The sequence below is a fragment of the Lactuca virosa genome, chromosome 2 (genome assembly GCF_052849685.1).
Source record: "Lactuca virosa cultivar CGN04683 chromosome 2, Lactuca_virosa_CGN04683_v6, whole genome shotgun sequence".
NCBI classification, from domain to species: Eukaryota; Viridiplantae; Streptophyta; class Magnoliopsida; order Asterales; family Asteraceae; genus Lactuca; species Lactuca virosa.
Window position 1 is genome coordinate 316,022,961 of NC_136427.1, and position 15,194 is coordinate 316,038,154.

Here is a 15,194-nt window from a genome sequence, read left to right on the forward strand (position 1 = left end):
TTTGCTAAATAGCATCCCTCATTTTAAAGTAACTCCATGTTCTATTTCTCTTACTAGCCTCATATCATTTTATATCTTCTAAAGTGATACCTGGATATGAAAGACATGTATTACATAATTGATGAGATTACCGTTGGCAAGAATTCTAGGGCTCATATTATCATAATCATATGTATATGTTCTGTTGACCCTACTAGAGATGTTTTGGATTCATTTTAACTTGATTACCAACAAAACAAAGAAAAAGAACAGCAAATAAGATACATTCTTGGATGTATGCACACTAACACATTAAACGTGCATCATACATCACCGGTCTATGAATCTATGATTATAAATAATAACAATGGTTGCTTTGAACATATTGAACCTGATCTTGCATTAGTGAACTAAAAGGACTACATGAATCGTTTCCAATGGTTAAAACGATAGAGTTCAAATTTGATAAAAATTGTTGATTTTGGATATGGAAGAAACTCATCATTAAGTAGATTTATGGCAGCATTAAACAACATCAAGGCCCATGAGCTTATAATTAAAATGCTTATGACAGATCATGTGCAAGAGCAGGAGATGGAAATTGAATCTCTAAAGGAAATTGAATCTCTAAAGGCCATCCTAATTGATAAGTTTGAAGGTTTTTGCAATAATTCTCTACACGTGTTTCACTTTGACTCCCTTCGGTTTATAAAATAATCTATCATCTTTAACTTTGAAAATCAAACATGTTTGTGTACGCCATAAAATCAAAAGGCTGAAATTTGAAGGATACATTTTTAGGGGTAATGTAACATTAATGTGTATGGTATGTTCAAATGTTCTCTTGTTAGGTTGTCTAGGAGTAGTTTCTCTACATACGCTTCTATGTTTTATATATATTGCTCTGTCATGGATTTGACTACTTATTTTTTATACTCGTTGCTCTAATGAAATTTTATGTCTTTGCACTATGCTATTCAAATAAAGAGATTTTTTCAATCCTTTATTTCAATAGTTAAAGGGTAATATATAAATGGTTAGCCTCATTCTTGGTGTAGTTTAGATACATTTCTTTTTAAATGAATGTAATTAAGATATTAAATGATTATTTATTTATGTTTCAGCTTCGTTTCTGATGCCTTAGATGCATCTATCACAACTTTTAATTTGCTTTGGTACGATTTTCTAATGAAGATTGGTAGAAAGAGATCAACATGAACAATGGGGTGGTGGGTTAGGAGAAAGAGATCAAAATAAAGACGGTGGTCGTGATGGCCAGTAATGTAGATGACTACGGTGATCGCTGATCAAGGATATGACATCATATATTAACCCACAAACTTATGTTCATTTATGAACATATGTTCATATGTTCATTTTGTCCATATATTCACAAATGAATCTTCTCCTCCAGTAAATTTGAGATCTAGTGTAAATATGAACTTATGTTCGTTTATGAACATATGTACATTTATATTTACACTAGATCTCAAATTTACTGGAGGAGAAGATTCATTTATGAATATATGGACAAAACGTGAAAACATAACAGGTTAAACAACTGGTTAAGATATTGATTATGAAAGTATAATGTCATAATAGAAGGTTCTATACCTTAGCATCTAGATAGCATTACAAAATTCTACCAAGTTTTAGCAATGCCATACAAATACCAAGTGATTTCACAGCTTAATTAGGTACATTTTTTTAAGAGTATAATGCAAAACAGTGGAATGTACGATGCTATAAATCAGTAGATTATTCAGAGGATAAGTAATGTCACAATAGGAAAGAAGAACCGGAAGAACAATGATATAAGTGGGTAAAATTTTCAAAGCATAAAGCCCTACCTAATAATAAAAAAGAGGAAAGTACAATGCTAAAATAGGGTAGACATCTAAAAGTATATTGTCCTGATAAATAAGAAAATAGCTAAAAGACTAAAAGTACTATGCTATAATTGGGTAAATATTTCAAAGAACAATGTCTTAGTAAGAAAAAGTTGAAACTAGGATTGTTATTTATTGCAGTTAGCCCTAAAAATTAACCATAAACTTTAAAAATCCATGACTTGAGGAGACAAGCAAGGGTGATGGCCAAGTTTGTCTTTCATTTTGTTAAATAGTAATCTGTCTCACGCATTCTTGAAGTGCTGAAGAAAGTTCCACTTATATGGTAAGAAAAGTTAATTTCAAGACTTCCACCAGTAACGTTTGGAATCAGGTTTCCCCAATCTTATCAGTTATCACTATGGAATAAGTTCCACTTATGGTAAGAAAAGTTTCAACTTTGGTAGAATTGAAAAAAAAAAACAAAAAAAAACATAAGTGACTTGTATGCGTATTGTAGCAACATTATCTGGTTTTGGTAGACAAATAGGGTGATGGTGGTTGTTACTTCCCTAAAAAGCACCAATTCATATGGCAAAAAAATCAGTAATCAAATGGCAGAAATCATTAAATATTAACTAAATCAAATCAAAGAAACTCATGTTATTGGAGATAGATGTTTAAGTCTGTTATTATGATAACAAGAACAAGAGCTTTTTCTTGATGTCTTTCCCAAGATTCGCAGTTATATGAGTTGAAACAAATCCAGGGGGAATAGCTAGCATTCACCTGTAATTACTTTACAAATTGATTAAAGGCTGCATTCACCTACAGTTTTGGTAAACCAGATTACTCAAGCTTTTACAGCACTGTAGTTGGCTTGCTAACAACAGACATTATATTGATTATTCTTCCATGAAAATATTTTAAACATGCACGGTAAATAGATGCAAATAAAATACTAAAATACACTTGATGGGAGTGGAACTACCTTTTTCTTCTTCATCATAATCTTGGTGGCAGCAGCCTGAAACAAACATATGAAAATTTAGAAAAAAACATAATCAAGAATCATACAGGTGTAGTAGTGTGTTCGATTCAAATCAAGAACTTCCTCCCATTCATTGAGATGTCTTTGTCCTCATCAACAAACCATGTTAGCCAAAACTACAATAAGATTAAATTCGAGTAAAAATGTTAATAGACAACTAATATATGTTTTAACCTCATAAACAAACCAACAAACTACATTCAAACCAAGACTAGATCCAAGATTTTGACCAGAGTTATCATCTTATTAGTAAAATGAAAATCAATGGAAGAGAAACAAGTAAAAAGTTAGGTGACTGATCGCTTTCCCACACACAAAACATTATCAAAGTATCAACAAAACAACAAAAACACACTCTGAAACAAACCTACCAGACATGCCGAAAAATAACCCCCAAAAAAAAAAAAAAAAGATAAGGGAAAAGATCAACAAAACTACAGAGCTCTAAGTTGTAGTTTTCCTAGAGTTATGTTCCTTTTAGTTTTCCAGGCCTATATAAAGAGCTCTAAGTTGTAGCAAGAAAGCATCTTTTCAAAGCTTAATTAATGCCTTAGTAGTAAGAAAAAAAGATGAAAGTACAGTGCTAGAATTGGGTAGACATCTAAAAGTATAGTGTCCTGATAAGAAAATAGTTAAAAGGTACAAATGTACATTGCTTTTATAAGAAAAAAGTTACTATAATAGAAAGAAACGAAAGTAGGATGCTATAAAACACAAACAAAGGAAAGTAAGTTGTTGTTTATTGCATTTAGCCCTAAAAATAACTTACACTTTCAGAAAATCAATGATATCAGGAGATGTATTCTTGCCTGAATGATAAAATATCAGACAGATTATATATAATCTTTAAAGTATGGAAAACATAAAAGTTGTGAAGAAAACTTTGTAAATTGTTACCTTTAAGTAATGCTTGGGTCTTTGCATTATTAAACAGTCTTTCTCTCAGACCACCAAATGACTTCACTGCAATAACCACACACCTAACTAAGCATCAATAAGCCTTACTATTTGAAAAATACACAAATTTATCATAAACCAACAGTCTTTCTACTCTGCTATATATTAAGTCTGAATTCCGCCATGTCATCCAACCAACAACTTCAAACACGAATGAAAATACAATCCAAAAAAGAAACAGCAGTTTTGACTTATGTGATCAAATCATTATCATACATAAACTTGACTTTCTTACTCCTTGATAAAATCCAACTGAGCCACCATAGTACACCATAATCATCTGGTTATATGTGTGCCAAAGGAAGATAAGATGATATATAACTGAAATAAGCATGGATTGGGTAGTATTACAACAAAATAATATATGATGAAACAAATGGCATTTACTTGCACATCCAATCCTCCTTATATAATAACAATACACTACTTAACACAAATACTTGTAATCTCGGAAGGTTTCAGATGCATACCTTAAGCAGAAGCAAATGGTTGATGTTTTTTCCTATTATTGCATTAAGTATACAATTTCAGTGAAGAAAGTATATATAATATAGTAAACTTAGAGGGGTAGAAATTTAGAGCAAAATATTCCCCTTTCTCTGGAAGAACGACACTGTGCCCTTGTTCTACCACTACCACAGTAACAAAATCAGTAACTATGGTGATGAAATGTAGAGCAAAACAAATGTGTATGTGAAAGAATATGAAATCTAGAGTTGATAAAAAAATGTACAATTGTCTCTCGCTTTGATGATTCAAATCCTAACCTTCGTGAAAGTCCCTTCAGAACATAATCCCCAAAATTTGATATGCCATATAATACTTTTATATGTGTGAAACGTATTCTACTCATGTCTTGTGTGCCAATATTCTCCTATTCAACCAGAGTTTTTAACTACATAGATGCTTACACACATTGAATCCCTGATTTAATAAATCAAATAAAACTTTTAAGGGTTTAGCAAATTCTATAATATGCCAGTTTCCCACTCATACAGCACAAACACTGTTGCATGCATTAGAAATCCAAACCACCAACATAAATCACAATGGTTCCCTTATGGATATGCGTTTTAGAGAGTTACCAGTGAAAAACGCACCGACTGTTTGGATTTTGTTGCACCATTGAGCATAGGTGATGTGTTGCACCTTTTGATTTTTCAAATAGACTATTATATTAAACCTCGTGTCTATCATAGTACGCATTCATCAACAAACTTATTGCATTGCTTGGCTTTGATCAACTCCTACAAGTCTACCACCTATGTGCAATGAGGGTAATAATGTAATTTCAACCATTTCAGCGTATTATATTTAGAGCTTATTGTCCTATATGAAAATGGACATGTTCCCGAATATGACTCCATGTTGTTCCTTTAAACTTTAAAGGAAAAAAGTGTGTTTCTGTATGCACACGCATGTTTTATCTGATAAAAAAAGGCGGAACTTGTCAGAAGAACACAAACTTAGAATAAAGAGTAAAATACACTTTTAAATTATTAACAAAAGTTGCAATACCTGATCGCATTTCTTGTATAGATCACCAGAAAGAATGAGATGAAATCCATACTTTCTTACCATAATTGGTTTGGCTAAAATAAAGGGTAACAATAAGATAGATGCTTATTATTCAAGAATCACAGCTGAATGAAGAGATTCCTGCAAAAAATTGAAGTTTTTAACAAAATTCTCATATATAAAAAAAAAAATTATGCACAAAAGACAAATGATTATTACTTCTCTATATTGACCGCTTGTTTTTTACATAAAAGAGTTGGCTAAATAACAAAATGTCTTTTGTAAAGAATTACCAGGCGTACTAAATAAGTGCTCAAGGAGTTTTCCATGCAGTATTCAACATCTTTTTTATTAAAAAAAGCACATCATTTCCTGAAGATAATAAAAAATAAGCACACGTTTTAAAAACAGAAGGGTACTTCTGGAAATACACAAACAAGAATGATTCAAGATTGCTCACTTGGCCTTCCTCATTGTAAGTTTTGGTTGATTTTCAGCTGCATATCTTTATCTCTAACATATTCAGACACATTTTAAAGCACTAAGAGGTAAAATCAGCTTTCGTAATAACAATCTTTATAATAAGCAACATTGACTAAAGAGTGCTATAAGTTGTTAAAATAACAAAGCCTTCATAGACCATCAAAATCCCTATAAGTTTATATTTTCTTTGTATTAGATGCCAACAAAAAGCCAAGTGAACATTTAGACCAGTTATCAGAATTGCTCCGATTGCAAAGAGAACATATTCACGTTTTAACAATGTTTCATGTTTTAAGACGACAATGTTACAATCCTAAAATGTTTCATATATTGGTCATAGGTTGCATATTTTCTCCAAAAATCCAGTTTGTTATGTATATAACACTACATGTTTTAAGACTCTTCTTCTGATGAAACCAGATAACAACAGGAATGTCTTGGAGCACCACCTACAAACCTTTCCCTTCAGTAGGTGGCATTCAGATCCTTACCTTGCTCCATCTTAAGCTGCATACACAAAAAAGTATCTCATGTATGTACATACCATATGCTTTTTTATTTTTCAAATAGATAATTAAACAATGAAAAAAGAGTACTTACACAACGTTAAAAAAATTAACCTCATCAGGAGTACGATGATATAAATCGTTAGATTATTCAAAGTATAATTAATGTCATAATAAGAAAAAAAAATTGCAGTTAGCCCTTAAAATAACTTGCACTTTAAGAAAATCCATGACATCAGAAGACAAAGGTGATGGCCATGTTTGTCTTTCATTTTGTTAAATACAATCTATCCCACATAGCATAGGATATGCATTCTTGCCTGAAAGATTATTAGATAATACCATACATATAATATATAGTCCTTAATGTACATAAAACTAAAAGTAAGGCTTGCCTCTTACCATTAAATGTAGCAACATTAAAAAGTATCTTTTAGACCACCAGATGACTTCACTGCATTCATGACAACACTGCAATAACCAACAATTCAAATCAATAATCAAATGGCAGAAATCATGAAATATTAATCATGTTATTGGAGATAGATGTTTTAGTTTGTTATTATGAGTTGAAATAAATCCAGGAGGAATGCCATTCACCTGTAATTACTATACAAATTGATTAAAGGCTACATGACCTACAAAACTGAGAGGTAAAAGATCATAGATGTAAGTGCCTCACAAACACACAGCCTCAATCTAATGTAAGTGCCTCACAAACACGCAGCCTGTCATGAGTTTAAGGTCAACAAAATTCCACAACTTTTTTAAACAAGAATTATGACTCACTGTTTTGATCATAGATGCAACATCTGCTTCTTTTGATTCATCTCCTATTAATGCAACCTCAATCTAAAAGAAATAGCCACTTGGTTGTTATATGCAGTCACAATTTATTTGAAGAGAAACTATATATTCACCTCTTTACAAACTTGTTAGGCTTCCTTAGACGAGCTTGCATAACTAACCAAAACCTTAAATGTTATTTTTATTTTAAAAATAAAGGCAGCATGCTATTTTTTCATTAAAAAGGAAGTAGCATGTAAGTTTTGTTTTAAAAATAAAATTAGCATGCTATTTTTGATATAACACTAAAAGTAGCATATATTTGTTTAAAAAATGAAAGTGGCATGCTATTTTTGTCATAACAATGAGAGTAGCATGAGAGTATCAGACAATACTGTAATAGAAAGAAACAAAGTAAGATGCTGTCAAACACAAACAAATGAAAGATATTATATCAGACATATTACATTCTTCAAAGTATGAAAAACTAAAAAAGCTAAAGAGAGTTTTGTAATTGTTACCTTTAAGTAATTGAGCATCAATAAGCCTTACTGATTAATAGATACATAAATTTATCGTATAGCCATCATATACTCACTCTGTTATATAATCATGAAACAATGCAGAACACAGTAAGTCTCAATTATACAATATCATCCAAGAATTCCAAGTTGTCCTGTACAAATGAAAAATACAATCCCCCATTATGTCAAAAAGAAACAATAGTTTTTTCATGATTTCAAAAAATGAAAAAAGACTAGTTACGTTTGTTATATAGTGAAATTTTTTACCTCGTGTCTATCAGAGTACGCATTCATCAACAAATTTATTGCATTGCTTGGCTTTGATTGATGCCTACAAGCCTACCACCTGTGTCCAACGAGGGTAATAATGTAATTTCAACCATTTCAGCATATTATATCAAACTTTATTTAGAACTTACTATCCTATATGAAAACAGACATGTTCCCGAATATGACTCCATGTTGTTTCTTTATAAGAAAAAGCAAAACTGAAAAAAAAAAATCAACTACACTTGGGGATCATTGATATTCAATAATGAAAATTATTTCTTTTACAGATAGATCACTAAAAAGAAATCCATATTTTCTTAACCTAATTGGTTTGGCTAAAATAAAAGGTAACAATAAGATGCTTGTTCAAGCATCACAGCTAAATGAATAGATTCCTGAAAAAACTTGAAGTGTTTTAACAAAACTCTCATGTATAAAAACTATTTTTATTCATAAAAGAGAAATGATTATTACCTCTTTATATTGACCACTTGTTTTTTACATTTCAACCACACCATTTTCCATTTATTTTCCCTGTTGTCCCAATTCAATAAATAAAAAAAGTACACTTTCTAAATAAATAAAAGAATTGACTAAATAGCAAAATGTCTTTTGTAAAGAATTACCAGGTGTACTAAATAAGTGCTCAAGGAGTTTCCATACAGTCTTCAGTGTCTAACTTCAAAGGTTGAACAACTGTTACCAAATGAGAAATATGTCAAGTTGGTTTCAAGCAATTTCATGTTTGATGATGATATGTAGAGCAAAACATTCCCCTTTCTTTAACAACAGATTCATTAACTATGGTGATAAAATGTTGAGGGTTTACTGTGTGTACATAACAACACTTCCCAAACTTTTTTGTTTTATCGTATTCGAATTCCCAGAAACAATGTGATAAATTTAATTAGAATTGTAGTTTGTGGTTGTACAAGTGTAAATTTACTTGCCTTTTGAATTGGATCCGAAGTCATGAGAAACAGAAGAAGCAATCAATCCATGTTGATCCTTTTAAAAAGATGAATACAGAAAGGCATAAATTTGTCAGAAGAATACACAACACACAAACTTAGAAACAAGATTAAATTACACTTTTGGTCCCTTATTATTATAGCTAACTTATGAATTTGAGTTCTTAATTGAGGTTTATTGTAACATTTCCAATCATTGTTCCAAGTAAAGTGGCTATTTTTGGTAAAATCCTTTGAAAACAGATTTTAGGGGAATTTTGATGGGATCAAATTTCATTCCATATCATTCAAATTTCTATGGAATCCATGAACCAAATAGAAAAAGTAGGAGAGAAAAATGACATGCTGATTTAGAGCACATATTCTTTGCTCCATGTTGGGAATAGAGAAGTTAATGAGTTTATATTTACAAATAGTTATCCTACTACAAAGCCTCAACAAAATCCACATCCTCTTTAACATCTGTGTTGTTAAAGTTGACAACCCATTGACCAAAAATGTTATGAAACCACGAAATGAGTACTTACTAAAAGTTCAAACAGTATTCTTTTTTAAAGAATCTTTTCAGGGATTAGGGGATAGCTATGCTCCTTAAACATATAGAACATGTAATTTTTAGGAAAAGTGATGAATTTTGTTCGGGGTAAAGTTATGTTCCTTGAACATGGAACAGAATAGACAATGAAGACATTTAGGATTATGACATCATGAAATGAGCATTATAACTTCAAAAAGATTCTATTTTTAAGGTTTTAAGTTTTAGTTTTTCTCCTTCAACATATATGGCAATAGTTTTTAAGGAGAGAGAAATTTTGTTGAAAATAGAAATGAAAGAGATTAAGATGAGAGAGACAAAATGGTCAGTTTCATAAGTTTAACATCTGGGTTGACAACCCAGGTACTAAAATCCTTATTACACCATGAAAATAAGGACCAAAATTGCAAAAAAAAAAAGATTCCCTTTTGGACCTAAACCACCAACCTGACAATAAGGACATGTTTAACTGTTAGTGAAAACTCCCAGACTCCTCCACAATAGAAGTAAAGAGGAGGGAATGCTTACCCTGAAATTAGTAGATAACATTTAAATGGTACTGCTTTATTATATACAAATTTTTGCCTGCAAAAATCAACATCCACAGTTCCAATGCAGACTACATGTGTATGCCTAATTGCATATACATATAAAGAGTCAAAAGATGAGGCTAGCTTTGCTCATACACAAATCCAGACTAATTAAGACATCATTATCCAGGGTAACAGTTTATCAGTGCATCAATTGATAAAAAAGAAAAAAAAAAGGGTTATGTGTAATAACTTATGGACATGCTAAATATTAAACCCATCATAAGGTGTAAGGACTTAAAGTAAAGATTCAAGAACCAATGTAATATGGTTCTTATTTTCTTCAAACTTTACAGCAACGGAATAAAATAAATTTGGTTCCTATGGCATTTGTTCCATTTTGATATATGTAATAACTTATGGCATGACAATTGACAGATATCATAAAAGAATTGTACTATTCTCTAGTTGGAATTATAAAGTTTCATTTTGTACTGTTTAAAATTGCTCATTGCTACTATAAGAATTTACCATTTTGATGAACGTCCTTAATCTTCTTCTTTGATAACTGAAGAATCTTAGGGGTCTGCACGTTTAACAAATCAGAATATTAGAAAGAAAAATTGATATGAACATGTGTAGAGGAAAAGTAGATCCTCTTCAATGAAGCATTTCCTGAACTCCATTTGGATACAACTTAAATTCCATCTCAACCTAACCAAGTTGCTAGTTCAATTTTAAAGTCTGGGCTTCAACTGATTTACCAGGCATTAAATCGAAGAGATGGAGGTTTAACATTTGTTCATGAATCTTGGGTTCTTAGGCTTAGATACCTTCTGGTATTGCTGTTTCTTTGGCTTGTTGATGATCTTACATGGGCACATCCCATATTAAGAGCAGCCGAACACCATAGCAAAAGAACTATCAACATATTCAAACCAAGACTAGATCCAAGATTTTGACCAAAGTTATCATCTTATTAGTATATGCAAATCAATGGACGAGAAATAGGAAACATAATAAACATTAGGTGATGGAGTCTTCCATGCTCACACACCCACAAAAAGAGATTTGATTAGAACATTGTGATATGAAAATTGGTTATTCATAAGAATGCTGACAAAATCTAAAATACATTCTCAAACGACCAACAAAAAACCATCCAAACACACAATACATGATCAAATGATCAACAAAACCACATAAACATATTCTGAAATAAGCCTACCAGACACGCTTAATCAATAATTTACAGAAAAACAGAAAACCTATTGAAAAGATAAGAGAATAAAAACCCCAACAAAACTACAGAAAAACTATGCAGTTTCCTTCTGTTTTTATGTTGCAATACAACTTGTGCAGTTAGAAAAACAGAATTTAACCCGCCAACGGAAAGACCATGAAAGAGACTGGGTAATAGTAGAAACCCCAATCAGAAGAAAGAAAACTAAAAAAACAGTTTGGATTTTTTTTCTTATCTATACATACAGAGGAAATTTCAACATCTTCAGTTAGAGAAAAACCCTAGAAAACTAAAATAAAAGGCAGAAGAGAAAAATGATAATTTACAGAGACCTTGATAATTTCTTTGGATCGTAGACATGGTTGTGAGTGTCCTGCGAAGGATGGGGTGGTTACTTGGCTCTCATGGAAACGGAGTTACAGAGATCGGGATGAGTCTCCGGCAGTTTGGAGAAGAGCCCGATGAGTGAAGAATGGAAGAGCGAAGAAGGGGATAATATAAAGCGCCAATACACCGACCCAACTTTTTCAACTTCCCAGTTCCAACGGTTCTCTTTTAAAACCTTTCCAAAATTAACTTTTGATTTCTACCGTTTTAACCTAGATTTTAATTCTTTATTACGAAACTAATCCTTTACTTTTTCTTTTTACATTTTGACCCATTTTTACAATTTTTACTATGAATTTGGTCCAAACTAGGATTTTACCCGCCGCGCGGCAGTAATGTATTCGAGAAGTAGTAGAAAGTAAGTTGTTATATTTTGAACAGGAACTTATGAAGACTTAAGTTGGCAAACCACAATAGTAATGGTCAAAGCCATGCCAAGAAGAGATAACCAAAATCGTATTATATGCAAAACGTATATGAATATTAGTAAGTGAACGTAAAAAAAATCGAATATTTCTTTTTAAATTAACGAAGTAAAGTTCTAAATTTACGTAGAAACGTTGACCGCCTCTAATATATACCGACACATACAAAAGGTTACAAAATCAGAGGAGTGGTAACTTTAGGTAAATCAGATTTTATATATATTATGAGGGATAAAACAAAAGTTAAGAAAATAAAATAGATGAAATTGATATTTTTTAAAGTTTAAGTATAGGAGTGAATATAACATTTTAAAAAATAAAGGGTTGAAAATGTCATTTTATAGAGTATAAGGATAATAGCAAATTTAGTAGGAGGACTTAAATGACAAGGGAGAGAAATCAAAAGTAAAAGTCACGGACATTAGTTTTTAGAAGATATATAATTGATTTTTAGAAAATTTTCCAAATTTTTAAATATTTTTAAAAACTTAGTTTTTTTAAAAGATTATTTTGTTACAACTTTTTTTATATGAAATCATTTTTGCAAAAATACTTTTTATTTGCATTTTATGTATGTTTTTAGGATATCTTTATTTTTATAAATTATGTTTTTAGGATATCTTTATTTTACAAAAAAAAAACATTTTTTACAATTTCTTTTATATCTTTGTTTTTTATCAATTTGTTTTCATAAAATTATTATTCTTTAGAAAAATATTTTTTATAAATATATTATGATTTGATGATTTCTTAAACAGCAATATAAAGTACAAACACAAATAGAGGAGAAATCTGATTTCCTGTAAAGAAACAGAGAAGAAATCAGGTCATCAGATTTTAAAATAACCAACAAGAAACAAAACAGATGAATAAGATATCAAGTAGATTTTAGAAACAAACCTAAATAAACACAACTTTCCAATAAACTAACCCAAATCGTTGTTATCTGATTTTTAAAATAACCAAAAAGAAACGAATAAGATAAAGATCGGTGCTAAATCAGACTAAATCGTTGTTATCAGATTAAATCTTCGGCGCTGCTATGATGATTATGTAACGCTTGGTTCCAATATGAATTCATTCCCCTAAATTGTTGATTTTTCCTGTTGGACTCGGCGAGTTGAAAGCTTCAACTCGGCGTGTTGAGTGGGCTTTGGCCGCTGGAATTAATGAACCATCTCCGCGAGTTGAGGTGCCTCAACTCGGCGAGTTGGCGGCTGGGAAGGAAACCCTAATTTTTAGGGTGTTGCACTCTATTTAAAGGCCTTAAGTCTCTTGGTTGGTGTGACAACACGATATTTCAAGTCAATGTAATGTTCAAAAAGTCAAATATTATAATCTATCTTTGGAATCAATAAAAAGAGCGTCAAAAACGAATTGTTCAAAAGTCTCAATTGGGATACATAAATTGTTAGATATCGTATCAAGGTTTTCAAAAATATAAAGAACACTCAAATCCGAGTTATAACGAAGAAGTTATGACTAATCAAAGATTCGCGACAAAACCTGTAAAACACTGTCAAGTGTAAAAAGTGAAATTTCAATAAAATACTTTTTAGCCTTAGGTATCTAAACGAAAGTCGTAGATTATGTTAAACCGTAAACGTGCATAAAAGGAACGTCCAAATCTGACTTCGTATAAGTAAGTTATGATTTTTCTAAGTTTCAGATATAGCAGTAGACAACTAAAAACTCGAAATAGAGATCGAACGATTTTTAGCCGACGCAACCTAAACGAGAATTGAAGATCTCAGCAATAGTAATACAACAGTAAAAAGACAGACGAAAACGGACATCGGATGAAGAAGTTATGAATTTTTAATGGATTTTTCCTTTCCCAACCTATTAAAAATATAATATTAAAAACTTAAATCAAAATTAGCCGACGGAGTCTAAACGAAAGTTATAGAGCATAATCTCACCTACGCGTGGATATAAAGAACGTCGAAATCGGAGCCCGTATGCGAGAGATATGAATTTCTGAAGTTTGGGGCACGCAAACCAACCTTATCCAAAGACTCACGACGTGAGCAAGAGACTCACGACGTGAGTCTATGACTGATGTGTGCCAGAGCTAGACAACCAGGCGTCGCGTCTATGGACCAAACTCACGACGTGAGCCATTCCATGCTCACGACGTGAGTCCCGAAATTTCACCCTATAAATAGAAACCGAGGGTTTCGGTTTTACTTGCTCAATTCTCTCCTCTCTCTCTCACTTCTACTCTACGTTTAGCACCTCGAGACGACCCCGACACTCCGGTTAAATATCCAAGTTCCGACAAAGGTCCGAAGCTCCGAGAATCCCGAGAAACTTACCACTTCCCGGTCGAAGTGCTGCCCGAGGAAATCTCATTTTCTTCAAATCACCACACTTTCCAGGTGAGTTCATACCCCTACATTTTCACGTCTTTTTCATGTTTTAGGGGGGGGGGGGGGTGGAATACAAGTGAAACACGAGAAAAACTTATGTTTTAAATACGCATCGTTACATATGGTTTCAAATACTTTACCTATGTTTTGTTTATAATTGTTAAACAACATTACTACCAACGTTACACTTTACATGCAAAGTTGGTATTACACCGAATTTTTATCACCAAATGGAACACACTTTCGAAAAACTATAATGGGTATAGTTTACAAGTTATTAATGACATCTTTACATAAACACAATAAAAAGGAAATACTTTCATTTACAAGAAATGTGGACTTTTCATTCCGTAAATCTATTGATACTAACAATCGGCTTCACCGTACTCTCAAGTACGCATTTCAAGTCCTGTATTATAAACCATAATCTCTTGTAGGGAGAGCGTGATACTTGTGTATAGATCTATACGGGATTGACAATCCCGCACCTAAACTGTTAGCTACAGTTAGACCGGCAGGTCTGGGGTGACAAACGTCATAACACTGCAACGCCTGATGAACGTTGTTACAGGCAGTCTGGGTCAATAGCATGGTTATAAAACTCATATGGAGTATCGAAATATTTTTGATTTACGAGACTATTAAATGCATTCAGTAATTACATTATATATGTATAAATCCACTTACACCCCTTTTAGTACGGAATATACTTATGCATTACAGTCTTTGGAACTTTTTTCAACTACCGCACATACATGGAAAATATTGGATTTTCTAGAAACATGCTCAGTTATTTTTACCAAAAGACATACAAATTTTAGTACAAAA

General features: G+C 31.9%; 1 long non-coding RNA gene across 10 annotated transcripts; it reads right to left on the reverse strand.

Moving 5' to 3' along the window:
• Positions 1–2,447: 2,447 nt before the first annotated feature.
• Positions 2,448–11,691, reverse strand: LOC145161738 (uncharacterized). 10 transcript variants are annotated; one of them, XR_013738614.1, is made up of 13 exons: positions 10,773–11,691; positions 10,471–10,525; positions 9,857–9,938; positions 8,854–8,911; positions 8,530–8,599; positions 8,378–8,437; positions 8,053–8,121; positions 7,901–7,979; positions 7,113–7,785; positions 6,924–6,969; positions 5,628–6,794; positions 3,629–5,475; positions 2,448–2,975 (listed from the first exon to the last, which is right to left on the reverse strand). It is a non-coding gene; the product is annotated as an uncharacterized LOC145161738 (long non-coding RNA). The 10 variants fall into 10 exon arrangements; XR_013738613.1 differs by having other exon boundaries at positions 5,628–6,324; positions 6,726–6,794; positions 6,924–7,785; XR_013738610.1 differs by having other exon boundaries at positions 6,924–7,785.
• Between the last annotated feature and the right edge of the window lie 3,503 nt (positions 11,692–15,194).